Source organism: Cavia porcellus, unplaced genomic scaffold (genome assembly GCF_034190915.1).
Source record: "Cavia porcellus strain 051 isolate PalLab524CR breed Dunkin Hartley unplaced genomic scaffold, mCavPor4.1 scaffold_2, whole genome shotgun sequence".
Taxonomy (NCBI): Eukaryota; Metazoa; Chordata; class Mammalia; order Rodentia; family Caviidae; genus Cavia; species Cavia porcellus.
In genome coordinates, this window is record NW_026947485.1 from 140,842,946 (window position 1) to 140,859,787 (window position 16,842).

Sequence of the window (16,842 nt, forward strand, 5' to 3'; positions counted from 1 at the left end):
GAGATAATGTGACCTTGACAAGTCATAATTTTGCTTCTATTTTCATTATATGAAGTGATGAATCTCAACAATAGGTTTGGTATTTTTTCATGGATACAAGCACTGTCTTTTGGAAGCTGAAACACATTTCCAGTATAAATTCATCTCATTAAATCCTCGCCACTTCCTCCCACTTGCACACTTGAGGTGACTCTTGGCACAAGCAGCTACTCTTAACCCCAGAATATCTGTTGCTATGTTGAATTACTGATTGCAGTTTGTTTAGGAAGCTATATGCCTTTAGCCCCAGGAACCTGTGATGGTCTCTCAACTGAGAAATTTCCTAGAATTTATTTTCTAGAGTTGAGACAGAGAATAGAAGCAAAAATTAAGTGTTTTACTTTAATCTCCTGTACTATCTTTTACCTTTCTCTTTCCCTCTAAGATGTTCACATGTAAGCATCCACTGAGTTTTCAATGATAGAGTGGAATGTAAAGTAGTTCTGAAGCATTGCTTTCCTGTGGCACAGTGTTTACTCTGAATACTGAAAAATATTGCACAAGTTTTGGTAAATATGCTGGCTAACCAGGGCTCTACCATAGTGAATCCTGCTGACTGTTTAGTAAGGGTTTGACAAGAACTAAGTACCAGTGTAGATTGCAGCTAAATGAGCTAATTGAAAATGCACTGGGCACCAAGAGGATTGCATGCTACATAAATGCACAGTTGTCTTAGAGGACAGTGCCTGCCTGACTCAGCCAGCATCACCATGGTGATCAAAGGTCCTAATCAGCCTTCCAGTCCTGAGAAGTATGCAGTGCTTTGTATTTGTCTTTTTGTACTTCCAATTGCTATATGATGCATCTTTTTTATCAAAAAATTCCCATAAAGCAATTCTTATGCATTTATAAGCAAAACTATAGAAAAGCACAACATAATCCTGCATTAGGCAGATAATCATAGTGCCTAGCACTGATCTTGAAACATCCTCCTCATTGTGAAGAACTTGGGAAGGTCTCTTGTTTGCTGCATGCAAGATAATACATATCCTAGATTCTGGAAGAATGTGTCCAATCTACAGGTCAGAGACAAAGGATCATATTGCTTATGACTGAGCAGCCGAAGTTTCATAATTGTATCAGTTTCTCTTGCCCCCGAGTCTTAGCTGTCATGTGGAGGTGGGTACAAGAAAATCAGCGATTAAGAAACCCCAGTCTTGTAAAGAGGTGCCAGTTAGCCTACTCGCAAGCAAGTCATTATCTCAAGCAAGAAATGAAACTGATTTGGGAACAGAGGAGCAGTCTTCTGTACATCAATACAAACACCGTTGAGAAGATCATACAGAACAATGCTGTCCATGCTTCTTGCTCAGAAAACATGAAGAAGCACAAATCTGTGAGGAATTACTTCCCAACACCTGCAAATCCTAATGGAATGAGACAATGAAGGTCACAAAAGTACACTCTTCTCAGCCGTAGCTGATTGGATTGGTGTGGGCACCTGACTCAAGGCCCATCCATTCTTTGGCTGACCGTTGACCTTATGCTAAAGATGAAATAGCGTTGTTTCAGTGAGAGGAAGGCATTGAACGTTTACACCAAACAGTACATACATGTTGGTAAGCACTTATTAAATATCACAAAAGAATATCCCAGAGAAGAGCCTGAATGTCAAACTCATTTATTCTCCGGAGAGGGGGACAGGGTACAGCAGATGCAGACGTTTAATGTTATTTTCAAATCCGCTGCAAATAGGATTCTGCCTTCACAATTTCCTCTTGTCATTCCCTGTGGTATCCACAGGACCAGTGAGTGCTATCCATACCTGTAAATGAGAACAGAATTACAGTCAAAGGAGGCCTATTGTGTTTTGTCAAGTTGTGGCTGAATAGAGTGTTAAGTCCCTGTTGCATCTCATGCTAAATCCACTCTATAGGTCTTATTCTGCCCTACTTGGTGTCTGTCCCAGGCAGCCAATCCTTTGGTTAATGAATACCAGGGCCTCAACATCTCCAGTAACAGATCCTACTGACAGCTGAGAGAGCACTGCCAAAGCAACTGGCAGAAGCTGCCTGTCTATTCTTGGTCTGCTTTGTACACAGAATCAGTGAGAAGTTAAGAGCATAAATCACCATTATATTACTTATGGAGGGGACAGTGTTTTCAAGATGGCACAGCCAGAAAACATTGGGATAGGTCTTAGGTCTTCTGACTATGGACACAGCTTTTACATTAGGCCAAAAGCTGTGCTGCTTTGCTGTCGTCTGGTATGTAGGGCAGCAGCTGAGGTTAAATTGGAAACAAAAGCCTTTACCTGCAAACTTGCTCTGGCTTACTTGCCAGTGGTAAAGTGGGAAAAAATAATGAGTTAAATAAGTAGATCAAGACTATCGTTAATGAGATCCTGTTTGTCCACTTCCATTTTGGGTCAGTTTTAAGTTTAGTAGACTGGGATGAGGAAATAGGAATATTTCTCAGCGTTCTCTGGGAAGCTGACCCTTCATGAAAAGGGGAAGAACAGGATGAAATTTGGAGCTCTTTACAGATGACTGATTAATAATCCTTACCGGAGCCTGTGATTGCTTCGTGGTCCTGAAGTGGAAAACTTGCTGGGGTTTTTAAAAAGATAATAAAGGGAGCATTTTGTCTTGTGGGATGAGTAATAGCATTCTCTGGTGACCATTAGTGTCAGGATTGATTTATATAAAAGTGAAGATAAGCTTTATTGCACACAAGGAGAAATTTTTTTCAAATGGTGATACAAATATTGAAGCTTCTTCTATTCAGGCTTTTTTGAGTCTGGAAAAAAGGAGTATTTACACACTCAGGGTTATAAAGAAGCTGAACATCTTGCCAGTTACCCAGAGGTAAGAGGCTTCATTTTCCCTTCTTCCCTGCTCTACTTCCTTCCTTTACTCCTGTCCCTCACCAGCCAGATTGGCTTAGTTTAAATCCTAATCCTACCACATACTAACAGTGAAGTCTTACCTCTACATGCCTACTGCCTTATCTGTAAATCAGAAACAGAAGGTATGTTCTTGTAGATTTATTGTGAGGATTGAGCTAGTATGCAGAGTACTAAACTCTGGCACCAGTGGGTTTGGGAACATTTCTTCCCCTTTCCTGATGTGTCTGTCCATAGGGAGGAAATTCCACTGCTGGGACTGTCCTGGCTTCTGTCCATCTCCTCCCCAGTGGGAAGTAACCTAATCCAGTTAGCAACAGGGTGAAAAAACTGACAGTGCATATGTACTTGCTCATTTTCCTCTAGTAGAATGAGCAGTTGCTTCTTCTTTACAGCATGGCCAGGCTCACAAGCAGGATGTCACCTGTAAGAACAGCAACACTGGGCTGGGAATTTAGCTCAGTAGCATAAGCACTTGCCTGACAGATACAAGGTCACGAGTTCAATCCCCAGTACCAAAAAAAAAAAAAAAAAACAGCAACACTGATCTTAGACCTGTCTCAGCCTTGGCCACAGAGCTCCAGTACCTTGAACTTCCTTGCAGGCCTGAGACAAGCTGGACAGGCAGTGAGTTCTAGATGAGGATCAGGTGGACTTCAGTCTCTGGCTGCCTTTGGGATGACACCTGCTGTACTCCAAGAAAATCACGTAAGAAGCCCCTCAGGGTCCCAGACTCATATCAGTGGGTGGTTCTGGGGCCCAGTTTTGGTGCCAGGAAAAGCAACCTTGAGAACAAATGTTTCCTACAGATTGGCAGTGTTTTTGTTTCATTTTTTGCTTTTGTTTTTTTAGTTGGGTAAGGCACAGAATCACAGTGCTTTGGATTGACTCTTGCATCAGACACAAAGCAATTTCAGGGCTTGTCTTGAATTGCTTATGAGTCCATGCTCCCTAAGAGTTACCTCAAGTGTATGGTACTCAGGTGAAGCAGGAATCCTTTACTCTGTGCCACCCCATCTGTGGCCCTGGGGCCATCATCCCATGGAACAGGACTCTCAATATGTGTACGTGTCTCTTGTGAGACATCAGGAGGGTACTGCTTCACTGTACCAACTGGACCTGTCACCTCTTGACCCCTCCATGGCATCAATATGTCATCACCATACTGATGAATGTGAGTATTTCTCATGCAAAAGTGATAGGTCTTTTTGCTCTACTCCTGTCTCTCCTCACTATTGTGGAAGGCAGGGGTGCAGCCCATATGGAAAAATCACCTCCTAAGAAGGAAGTGAGTGTAATCTAAGAAGCCTAAAAGAGGGTGTGGTTGGGATAGGCTGTTCTGTTTACACTATAAAATTCAAACCATAAATTTTTGGCAAGTCTAGAAAATGAATTATTGTTCACATCTCCTCCATACTCTGGGTAAAATTTGTATGTGTGGCTATCAACAGTAGCATAAACAGTAGCACAGCAACTGTCTTTGACAGAGTGGGCAAAAACTGGTGCTCACAAGAGACATTTTGGGGGATATGGTCAGGAATGATGCTATAATCAGCACAATAGAATTAGAAAACTTCAAAAGCAAGGCCTGTGTCGGTCCAGTATAGTTTTTGAAAAGCCATGGTATTGTGAGTGATAACAAATAGCAGCATTGATATCTACCTTTTTCTCACTAAGAAATATGACAATGAAGAACATGAATTTGTTTCTGAACACTATGAACTGGTGTTACCATAGCATTGAAGATCTTCGCAAACACTGATTCAATCAAACATGTCAGGATTCTCCCTTACACTTAATGTGTTCACACATTCATTGATAAATCACAGTACCTCACATGGACCCATGAGTTTTGTTACAAATATAAATATATAGTTATGGTTCAGGTAGAATCCCAAAGACGTTTTCGTCCAGGACCTTGCACTTAATAGAGCAGTGATGAGGAAAATTTTAGCGCTTTCATGTATAACAATTGGCTGGCTATGCCATGCATGCTATAGGTTCTCTACCACTGTCCTAGAGGAAACGAGAAAAGCTTGTGTCCGCAGAAATTAGTCACTTCTCTTATCTCAACTGTAGTCAATAACAGGCTTTTGGGACACTAATGCTGCTTGTCTTAATCCTTTGTTTAGAATCTGATCAGGGTAGACGGATGCTATTTATTCAAATTCCTTAAAATCCCCAATAATGAGCACTCAATAAATTTTAGATACAATTCTTCAAAGTTTTAGAATGCATTTTATTTTTCATTTTCTCTTTTTCCATTTCCCAAAGTCTCTTTTTATCTTTGGAAACTTTTCTCTTAGCCTTAAGAGATTCCTGTCCATTTTTATTTGCTTTTTACCATGATTCCAGATACCTGGACAATTGCTAGCATGTGCACATGTGTATGCATGGGTGCACACATCCCTTTCTTCTTAACATTCTTCAGTAATGGGACTGAGTGAAAACCACCACTTTCCAGCTGGTGGTAACACCATCTCTGAGGCTGATGGTCTAAACTTAGGTGCTGACTTGAGGTAATGTTTATAAGAGAAGCACAACTTCATGGGGTAAAGGACTAGATCTGGGTGTGTAGGGGTCTTCCTTAAGGATGTGATCCACAATGTCAATAGATTGTAGTGGTGAAGTTATTCAACACAGTAAAATTGGAAACTAACTAAACATCCAGTAGTAAAATAATGTTAGAGTAAATAAAACCAATGGATAGGACAATATGGAATGCCTTGTAGTTAGACTTTAGGGGCCAGAAAGAGATAAGTTAGAGTTTATGCAGAATAGAACAGGAGGGGAGGATACAGATTATAACTAAAATTAAGCATCTGAACAAAAAATGGAAATAAATAATGGGTAAGAGTTAACATGTTAGAGTAACTGGATCATAATATTTGGTTTTTTTGCAAGCTGACGATGGTATAGTTGTTTATTTTTTATTAGTCCCAAAAGAGGAATGGCCTATCTTTCCCAGCAACTTCATCCCACGCAGGGACCTCCCACTACACCCTTTCTCTTGCTGCCTTGAATTTTGGTTTCTTAAAGTATGCTCTTGGGATATTTAAAACAGTCTTCTGGAATGAGGCCAAGGAATCTGCATTGTAAACAGGTTTCTGGGAGATTCTTATGCACACAACAGTCTGAAGAAAGATTGCTTTATTTTCCTGCCAAAGTAATTAAGTAAACCACACTGGGATTTCCATGATCTTTATTTTTTTTTTCTTGAAGCAAAACCAATCCACTAAAATTTTGCCTAGTATATATGTTTGTGTTTTAAGAATTCAGTGAACACAGTTTTATTCATGTCCAAAGACGTTATGTCTATCAGGGTTTATCATCAGAAAATCGTATATCCTTTTCTATCCTTAACCATCCCAAAAGAATTTTAAATTTTTTGTCTTTGTTTTGTGTAGCAATAAATTTAAGAACTTAACTAAGATGTTTTATCTAGAAATTTTCACTTTTAATTTGTTAATCGTTTGTGTTTAAAATATTACCTAATAAATCAGCTCTCCTGTCACAGAAGTCCTATTTTGTTTCCCTCCACTTGGAGCCCTGCTGTATTCAGGGCAGATTGGCCTTTTGGGACACATTTACTTTGCTTCTTTGATGACAATTAGAAAACACAGGATTCCTGGGTCCTGAGACTGAGTAACTGGTTTCAGTTTGCCTTAATTTTCTGTCATCCCAATGCCTAGAAATGTCCTGATATGATTTCCAAAGAAGTGGGAGACTCTCCAGTTGTCCAGACAACCCTGGGCCCCAAGGCTCATGAGGCAGTGAGGACTGCCGTGGAGAGGCCAGCACCACAGGAAGGAGGTCTGCTAACTGCTTCGAGCATGCTCTGAGCTTTCATTTCGCTCAAGGCGCTATCAAGGTTTCACCTGATCTCAGTCACATTGTACCTTTTTTTTTTTTTTTTTGGTAACAACTCAGAGTTAAATACTTTCCTAATCTTTTCGAGAAACATTGCAAATATGTTTTCTAAAACCAGTCAAGAGATGCAGAGATTAGGGAGGGGCCCTTAGGTGCAGTAGACTCTGCTTAAGAGTACCCAGTGCACATTTGGGAACCCAGTCACTGTTTCATGGTGCTGTCAGTGCTCACGTGCCACAGTTCTGCAGAAATACTACTCCCAATGCAGTGATGCAAACTTCTGTCACCTCCTCGGCTTGTAAATAAACATACTGAGTTGTTAAAAAGACACATGTTTTTCTTGATAATCATTTGAAATTCTGCCAAGGATAAAACAGTCATCCAGATTTTTAAACAATTCGTGATAATATTTAAATCTCCTCTCCTACAGCAGGGGTTCTATTTAAATTGTCATGAGGCCTGAATTTATTTTTAAAGCTTTTAAAATGAATGATGAAGCCTCCCGGGAGGCGGAAAAGAAGTAGCTTTGAGAGAGTTAATTTGCTCAGATAGCCAAGGAGGCCAGATTCAAGGCCCAGGGGGTCTCGGAGCCCATTGAAAGGATGTATGCAGTTATTTACTCCAGGGTACAGCTGGTGTTAAGGACCCAAATCAATGTGCCCCCTTTGCTGTGCCAAGACTAAGCCAACAGGTGTTCCTCATATCTAATGTCCTCACCCACTGAGGACAGAAAGCACTTCTAGGCTGCAGTGTACTTCTATAAAGACATTCAGAGTCCCTTACCCTTAGCCCTCAACAGAGCAGTGGAAGAGAAGACAAGATTATTGACCTGGAGGCCCCCAAATGCTGTATTTTACATTGATTCTGTTCCTCTAGGGAAACCCTAATACAGCATCCATTCAAAACATACACCACCTACAGCCTCTGTGAGGTGAGTACTGGGAACTCCTCTTAGTTGTAGGTGTGGGAAGTTGGGTGCATGCATGGGATTGGAATATATGTGTATATGAATTTATGTGAATTTTGCATTATATATGAATATATATGATATATTGCACAGAGAAGTTTTTTAGAATCAGTACAAAAATTTACAAATGCAGAACGAAAGAAAACCAAAATGAGCTGTGTGTTGAATTGGAATAAATCAGTGTGAATTCATGATTTTTAATATACATAGATATGACAAAATAGGTGCAAATGTGTGTATGTACATACATTGCCGGCAATACTGATAATCCTAAAACCCAGGTTGTGGTCTTTAGAAGCCTTTTTCCTCTAAAAACAACCAGAGCTCATGGAGAAATGGAGTTATTTCAGAGCTGGGAAAAGAAAAGTAAAATGAGCCTAAAGAATCTTAATCCAGAAAAGCAAGTGACCAAAGAGTTACGAATCCCAGTGACTCAGAAGCTAGCTGGAAAGGACACATATCAGTCAAACTGGGGAAATAATATAATGATAGTGAAAGATTGTACCCCTCTGAACAAATAGGAAAATACAAATCCATTCAGGTATTTTAAGAATGGATAAAAGAGTTTGATAAATGGGATCATTACATCATTTCAAAGGATTTCTTTACCAACACTTCCTAATTGCAGAAGTATAAAGAGTAGCTCCACCATGAGAACATCGGGTAGACACACTCTGACTTGCGTGGTCCAAAAGAATCAACATCATCAATAATGAGGCAAATTGAAATCCTGTGCACCTGATAGGAACCAGTTAGAAGAACTTCGTGGTATTCCTGTTAATGGTGCATAGCCTCAATTTAACTGTAAGAAAACATTTTTTTTTAAAGACACAAATTTGTGAACACTCTGCAAGGTCTGTGACCTTCAAAGAGTCAAGTCAGGAAAAAATCAAAGAAAAACTGAGAAAAAAATCTAGACTAAAAACCTAACAAGCTTTGCAAATGCAAAGCATGATTCAAAACTAGAGTGTTGGCCCATAAATGACATTGTTGGGACAATTGGCTAATTGAGAAGTACAAATTAAAAGATAGCAGTGCCTTAGGGTTAACTTCCTGATTTTGATAGTTGTATTTTGGTTCTATAGGAGAATGTCCCTGTCTTTAGAAATGTGTACTAAAATATTTACAGATGATGGAAATCAGATAGGAACATTACAAATGGATCCAGAAAAACTTATTTGTAAGTATGTGATTATTTCAGAAAAAAATTTTAAATGTAAAAACTATATTTTATGTATTAATTCCCATCTTACATTTAGCCGTTTTAGGCTGGTCCATATTGAAAACTCAGGTAATGTTACATATTCATGGAAGTTATTTGCCAGCATATTCTTATTGTTGGATGATGTAAACTAGACTGAAAACCTGGGAAAGAACATCATAGCCACTCTTTCTTATAATTATGCTTTTCTAGCAGTGTTGTTTAAATGAAGTACATTGACATTTATGCTACTTGAAAAGCAAAACACACTGCAAACAGGAATTTGGGGATTTGCTTAGCATGTACTTATCTTCCCTTCCTTCCATGTATGTACCACTCTTAACAATCTTCTGACCTCTTTCTAATTCCTCTCAAGACCCTGCAGTTGACAAGTAAAACAATGATTTTGTGTAATGAGCAATTGATGTTCACACCTGCCTGCGTGGAACATGGGCCAATGCAATGGTGTTCTCCTCCAAAGAGAAACTATAAACTTTATTTTGAGACCCAGTTAGTAAGTAAAGATGCCATAACTTTGTTTAACACAGTGGCTCCTCAGCATGCATAGACCTGACATAGTGATTTGAAACCAGTGATACCCTGCCTCCTTTGGCCTAATTAAAACTTCTTTGTGCAGTGGTTTGTGAGGTAGTCTGCCTGTTTCTCCTTTCGCTAACTCAAACTCAGTCAATCCCACAGCTGCTAAGGGTGATGGACTTAATGGTCTACACCACAGTCCTATAAGTAAGTTCCTCCTGTAGCACGTTTTCCTTAAACTACTCAATCCACAAGCCCTGGGGGAGGTCTACAGTGAGAAAGAAAGCCCAGAGTCTCAACCCAGGTGTAGTGGCCCCAGCCCTCTTGTGCTTTGCAGTGCCAGTCGATCACCCTGCTGTCTCCAGACTGCCTGTCAGCCCTCGTTCATCCCACTCTTCTCATCTGGACCTGTGAGTGACAAATTTCTTTTGCTATTTCATGTTAGATTGTGCTGTACCCTCCGTGTGCGTGTAATGCCCAAACCTGACTCCTCCCAGTGGGACCTCTCCAAGGGGGTAGCTCTTTTGGTAAGAAAAAAAACTGAAGAGAGCTCAGACAACCACCCCAAAGACCCTCTCAGCCTGAATAAGCCTAGGTCAGGGGTTGTGGCTCAGTGGCAGAGCACTTGCTTAGCTTGTATGAAGCCCTGAGTTCCATCCTCTGTCATATACACATATGTGTCTGTGCACTCAAGTTCCTGCCACATGTGGTGATACATATGTGTAATCTCAGAGCTCTGAGAGGCTGCAGCAGGAAGACAGCAAGTTCAAGCCCAGCCTGGGAGACTTTAGGGACTTAGAAAGACCCTACCTCATAATTAAAAGTTAAAATGGCCTGAGAATGTAGTTCAATGTGGAGGCCCTAGGTTCAATCCTCAGTACTGAAAAAAAATTCCAGTTGTAGAGACAACTTGTCACAGGTCAACACTTAGGCTTTAAGCTGTCTGCCAGCATAAAAAGTGTATCATGTATAAGGCACTCTGTAAATATCCAGGACCGCTTCCCCAAACTCCCCAGCAGGCAAGGTAAGTGTTGATAACCTCTCCAGAAAAAGACCTCAAGGTCAATTTGAGTAAAGTCACAAAAGAAGAGTGGATCTAGTGGTGCTGAAAGTGGCGGTGATGGTGGAGGTGGGTTTCTGCCTAACCCTGAGAAGAATAATGGAAATTACAGTTTATCTGGGTAACTACCCCTCGTGTTTGTAATCCTGCAGACTCCGGGCTCTCCAGCTGTCTGAGCTCATCCAGAATCATACGTTACTGGAGAACACGTGGGCTTTGGCCAGTCCGTGGTTCACATCCTGACTTCTTGTTGTTGTTGATTTGTTGGGTTTTTGGGTTTTTTCCTGATTACCTGCTTTACTTAATCTTCCTTCACAGTGGTGGACACTGCTGTTTGCCTCTAAGATGCATTCACTGCTTCCTTCTTACTAACTGAATCTCACTTTGTTCAGCTGGCACCTCATTTAACCTTTCCGCCTCTGGGCTTATTACATGGAAACCTAAAGGCCTTTCTTGTGAAAGCTACTGTAGTCATATTGCAGTCCCTTACTGTGACACATAGTTGTAACTAACACATCATAACTAAAGGATTGAGACACTTATTCCTGCTTGAAGAACAGAGGAAAAGTTTCGCTCAAAGTGCTACATGAGTGAGGGGGTCCCAGATGGGTTTCTGGGTTCTTGTGCATGACAAATTGGATATAGCACACAATAGTAAGGAAAAAGCAGCCACGTTTGAACCTGGTGGCAGTATTCTCAGAGTAGATGGGCTTGCACCAATGGGGAGGAAAATGGCGTGAGTGCTGACGATGTTGAACCAGTGCTAGCACACATCTCACCAAGGCTTCCAGCACATGACTGGCCTGACTGATGAGTGCTGAGTCGTATCTGCTGTATCTACTGTACATGTTGTTTTTCATAACTCACTGTTATAATTGTAGGTGCAAGATGCAGTACATAGGCATGAACCTTCAATAAGATCCAACTGAAGAAAGGCTGCTATCTGTCAGGCCAGAGAGCCTGGCACATCTGCATCCTTTGGGACTTTGGAATTTTTCAAGATGAACTCAGGAGTCTTTGTTTTCCTTATCTCTGCCTCCAGGTAACAGGCCTTGGGACAGAGATTGGGGGTTACCATGGGGCTTGGGCAGGCTCAGGTAAGTGGAGGAGAGTGGTCCCTAGCCCCAGTTACACTACATTAAAGGGACACCACGTGGAGTGCTGCTGCATGGTAGAAAAGGAAGCTCAAAACATGTACTTTCTCAGGGGCTAGGGGTTTAGCTCAGTGGCATAAGCACCTGCCTGGCAAGCAGGTGGTCGTGAGTTCGATCCCTGGTACCAATAAAAATGAAAAAGACCAAAAAAAAAAAAAAAAAACCTTTTACTTTCTCTTTTGCTTTCTTCACATACTTTTATTTTCTCCCAGTTCATGGTCAACGATACAGGCTAGGTAAAATCATCACCTGCATGTGTGTGGCTGACAATCTGCAGGTGTTGCTAGCACAAAGCAGATGCCAAATGGTATAATGTTATGGGGTGGAAGGTTATTTATTGTGGTAAGGGCAGGGGGAATCCAGATAACTATTGAAGGTGCTGGCAGTACTGTGGCCAATCCCACTGAGCTAGCAGCTTCCTGTAAATGGGAATCATGAGAGCGACCTCACTACCCAGAATTCCTAGAAATACAGAAGTTTGAACTGCCAATGACTACATCTCCAGCATTCTAAAAGGGGAAACTATTCATATTAATAAAGTAATGACCCAATGACCTAAAATCCATATTTGTAATAAAGTGCTATTACAGGTTTCATGCTTGTTATTGATCAATTTTGACTAGCAAGAATGGTGATATTTTACCTACAGTGTCCATCAGCCATGACATCTTTATCAGGCAAGATCAGGCTCAATTCTTATTCCAGATTTAGTTCATTGATGATGAATCTCACACTTAAATTCAGCAGCTGCCTTAGAAGATTACTTTCTTAGCACTTCATTGCCCGAATTAGGGCCCAGCAAACAGGAGTTCATACCTTTCTCCACAGGTCCCAAGGACATCTGTTTGGTGGTCTCAAAGCAGTGCTTATAGGGCTGTATGACAAAATCACATCGTTGGTTGTTAGTCTCAAAAGTCAGGCCTTGTTGAAAGCGGACAAAGTACAGCTACCCAACATATTCATCCTGAAATAGATTGTTCAAAAGCCACAGCAGAAATGCAAAATGCTTTTATTGAATAATGATTATTTTATTCTGAGTGACAGAAAATGGAACCTAAGCTGGCAATTAGAAATTATTGGCTCACATGGCAGAAAAGTCTAGGATTGGCTAGTACCAGGCATCACTGCAGTTGGACATAATAATGCTTCCAGGATTAAGTATTTTTTCAGTTTTCGGCGCTGTTTTACCAGAGACAGTGCCTGGCAGCTACTTGTTCTCCTATCAACATAGAGCAGCTATAGTAACCCTAAGTTTGAGTATAGATAAAAGTTCTCTGTAGTCTTTGGCAAAGGCCAGAGACTCACTCTCCACTTCAGTCCATCCACTAGTCTTCCAATCACTGTGATCAAAAGGAGATTGCACTGTGATTACAGTGCTGCAATTACATAGTCATGTGTGTAGTCCTAGTGCATAGTCCATCCCTTGAGATGTAGATGGAAATGATTAGTAGGAAAAAGAGAAGTCCAGTGAAAAATGGGAGCTCCTAAAAAAGGGTGAATAAATACTTCAAATGTTAATAACAAAATGTCTACCCTTACATATCTTAAATACTTAAATCTCATCTGAGACTATTAATCCACTTTCGCTTTGGTGTAATTTTTGAAAATCAATTACTTTAATAAACTCATGGCAGTTCAGCAATAGGAAATAATTCCTTATTGTCAGTTACTCAATATTTGTTCACTTGGAATCTCAATACTGGTGTACATTAATAAACTATGCTTTGTTTGAACGAATTTATCTGTATTTCTTCTCTATTAGGAAGCATAGTCTGAGCAAGAATCCAGCAAATTTGATTTTTCAGTTCCTATTAAACTTCCAAAAGTTTCTGTGGCTGAGCAATAGCTCAGCAGATCGCTTTACTCGGTGCCCATGTTCTAACCTCAGATTATTTGAATTAACTGGTCTCGATAGCCTACTTCATGTTTTTTCATAAACTCAGACTCCATACCAAGAGATAGATAGGCTCTACTGGGCTATGAATGCTAATTAAAAACAATGTAAACAGGTTCCTAAGTTATAGGCTTTACCCCATATGCTGTTGAATATTGTCATTCAAGATATTCTGAGTTCAGGAATACACTAGTGCAGTGATCTCACTCCAGATTTCCCTATCTTGAGTCTCTCATTTCTTTTGAATGAGACTCGTATCTTTAAGTCAAAAGGAGATTCTAAAGAGCATTGAAAAAAGTGGAGCTTATTTACTTAAACAATTTCTCTTCTTCTTTCTGGTATTTGCTACTATATAAATATCATACTGAGGTCTCTAGAGTTGACTTAGCCATTAGTATTTAATATAGTTACAGCTTAGTGATGTCAAGATGCCAAATACTAGAAGAAGCCAAGTTTTTACTGTTGTCAGAAAGCCTACTTTCTCTGCCCATAATACATGTGATTTCCTGTCTTCCAAGCTCTGATATTTACAGCATTTACAATTTAGGCTAGTAGTTATTTAGTGATTTTCAAATACTTAGAAATAGTGCTCTGAGTGCTCTGTATTTCTCTAATGATTCACAATCACACATGCATCATTAAAGCTTTTATATAGCATTCTGCCTCCTCTAAAATGATAAACTCAAAGAACTTTAATTTTTATCTTAAAACAGGTTTCAGGGATGTTGTGGGATATAGATTGTGATATAGATTGTGAGCTACTAATGGTTCATCACTTAGTAATGATTTACAGTTTCTTCCTCTGGGTGTAATCTTCTATTTTCATTCCTGATAGAGATTTTTTCCTCAGATGAAATCAGAAATCAGATATCAATATTGGAAGCAAGTTCAGAAAACAAATTAACTACTTGGAGATTATAGATTTGGACTCAACAATACAAAGAGATTTATGATCATTCTCCCTAAGAACGTGTGCTTGAAAATGTATACACAGAACTTTCTGAATCCTAGAGAAGTAACTTCATTTTGGGGGGTCTTGGAGGACAAAATGATTTTCTCGAGTCTATCCTACAAGTCAGTGGAGTTTGGACTCTAGCTGGAAGTACAAGGGGTCCTCAGTACCCTAGCGTTCATTATCTGAGAGCTTGCTGGTGTTGATTGAGACGTGGAGTGCTAAAAGAAGGTGCCTGATAAACTTATTTCTAATTAAAATACTCATTAGTCTTGATTGTTCCCAGTTACATTAATGTCTTTATTGTTTAGACTCCAGGATTACTGGTTGTTTGGAATATTCAGCAATGCACAGTTATACATTACAAATTGATTACAACATCTCTATGATTTCTATCTAAAATGTACCCCCAAATTCTCATGCGTAAAGGGTGATTGGATCATGGATACTATGCTCAGCACTGGACTTATCCATTGATGAGTTTATTAGCTGAATGTGTTGTTAGGAAGTAGGTCCTGGTTGGAGATGGATCACTGGGGTTGTGACCTGGGAGGTTTTGTTAATGTCCCCAGCTTCTCCTTTCTCTACCACCATGACTGAACAGCTTTTCCTCAGCCTAAGCCCGCCTACTATGCTTCTGCCTTCAAGCCAGCCAACAATTGGCAGAAAGCATAAGCCAAAATAAATCTCTGCTCCTCTAATTCGTGGATATTGGGTATTTTGTCTCAGTGACCAGAAAATGACTAAGACAAATGTATAAATGTAAATCTTGTGAACGATGTATTACTGAACTGCTCAAAATCACACATTTGGAGACTTTGATTGGGGAAGTACTGTTAGGGTCAGACCAATAACACAAAGGCATGGAGGCTGAGGTGAGCCCTTCAAAAGAATATCTAGTTATAAAAAAGTTTAAGAGAATTCCTTGTTGAAGTCCTGAGACATATTTAAATGATGTTCTTTGTGGTCATGGTGTAAAACTCAAACATCAAATGATAGTTTCTTCAAGTTGATACTGAAGTGTGATTTAATCAAAAATACCAAAATCTGCGTGGTTTTTAATTTCATTGAATTCCACCAAGAAATTCTTGTTTCCCTCGTTTACCGTGAAACTCTGGTTCCTGTTTTCAGTGGGGGTACTTTAACTAACGTTCTTTTTCCTTTACTCATTACCCTTTGATAATGAAAATGTCCTATATTTCATACTAACTGCAAGAAGCAGGTACTTGTTTTACGTGCTGATCTTTAATTATGTACTTATGATTCCAAATTGCAAAGTTCCTAGAGGGTTGTCATTTTACAAATCTCCTTAATTTTGGGAGGGTCAAGTTTGTAGTTATGGGTCCATCCTGACCTCCGGGGAATAGAATTGTGCTATTGTGCTATAGATGCAGTAAATTTTGACCAATAGTAACTTTTCAGAAACTTTATGAGCAGACTAACTCAATTTTGTTTTGAATAGTGAGAACATTATTGAAATAAAAGGACATAGAGATTAAATAGATGAGTTCTAAGTCATTTGTTGCATGCCTTTTACAGATAGAATTTTACAAAATCTTACATGGTTTAAATAATTTGTGACTATGTTTGTTTCCAGGCATTTTAATTGTTAATGACTCTGTAGCATAAATCACCATCCAAGCCATTTTTTGTTTGGTAATCTAGAATGAATTATCAAATTAACCTTTGTAACTACATTTTTGGGGTTTGTCCAGCAGAAGAGAGTTACCAGCCATTTGAACTGCAGAACAATGAGCAGTATCTCACTGGGACTTTACAATGGCGATCAAATCCCAGAACTAAGATTTAGACATGTCTCCTGCTCACTCTCTTTCAACACCTCTATACTTCTGCCTCAACATTTTTTAAGGCCTAGTACCAATGGTAACATAGACCTGTTTGGTAGGATTAGTGTATAAATTAGCACCCAAACTGGGGCACTTTTGAGGGGGTTCTAATAATTACATTGTGATAACAGCTGTTAACAAAGGTTATTCTAGCCAACAAGAATGGACTGACTTACTGACAATACATTGTTACTCAGCAGGCAGAGTTCCTGACTGCTTATTTACATGGTCTTCCATGAGCACTCAACTCCATTCACCTGAGACCCAGGATCTTGTGTTAGTACACAGTGAGCTGGAAAGCTGAGCCCTCACTAGCCCAGTATCACAGGAAGTGGCAAGCAATGCTATCAGAGGGCCAGACAGGGTTCCATTCTTCTGGAGACCTACCTCTGCCTGCTTCCTGACCTCCTTGGTTAAAGCTTCTCTAAGAAGCAAGGCTGAATGACATTCATCAAGGCTAATAAAAATGGTGTAAA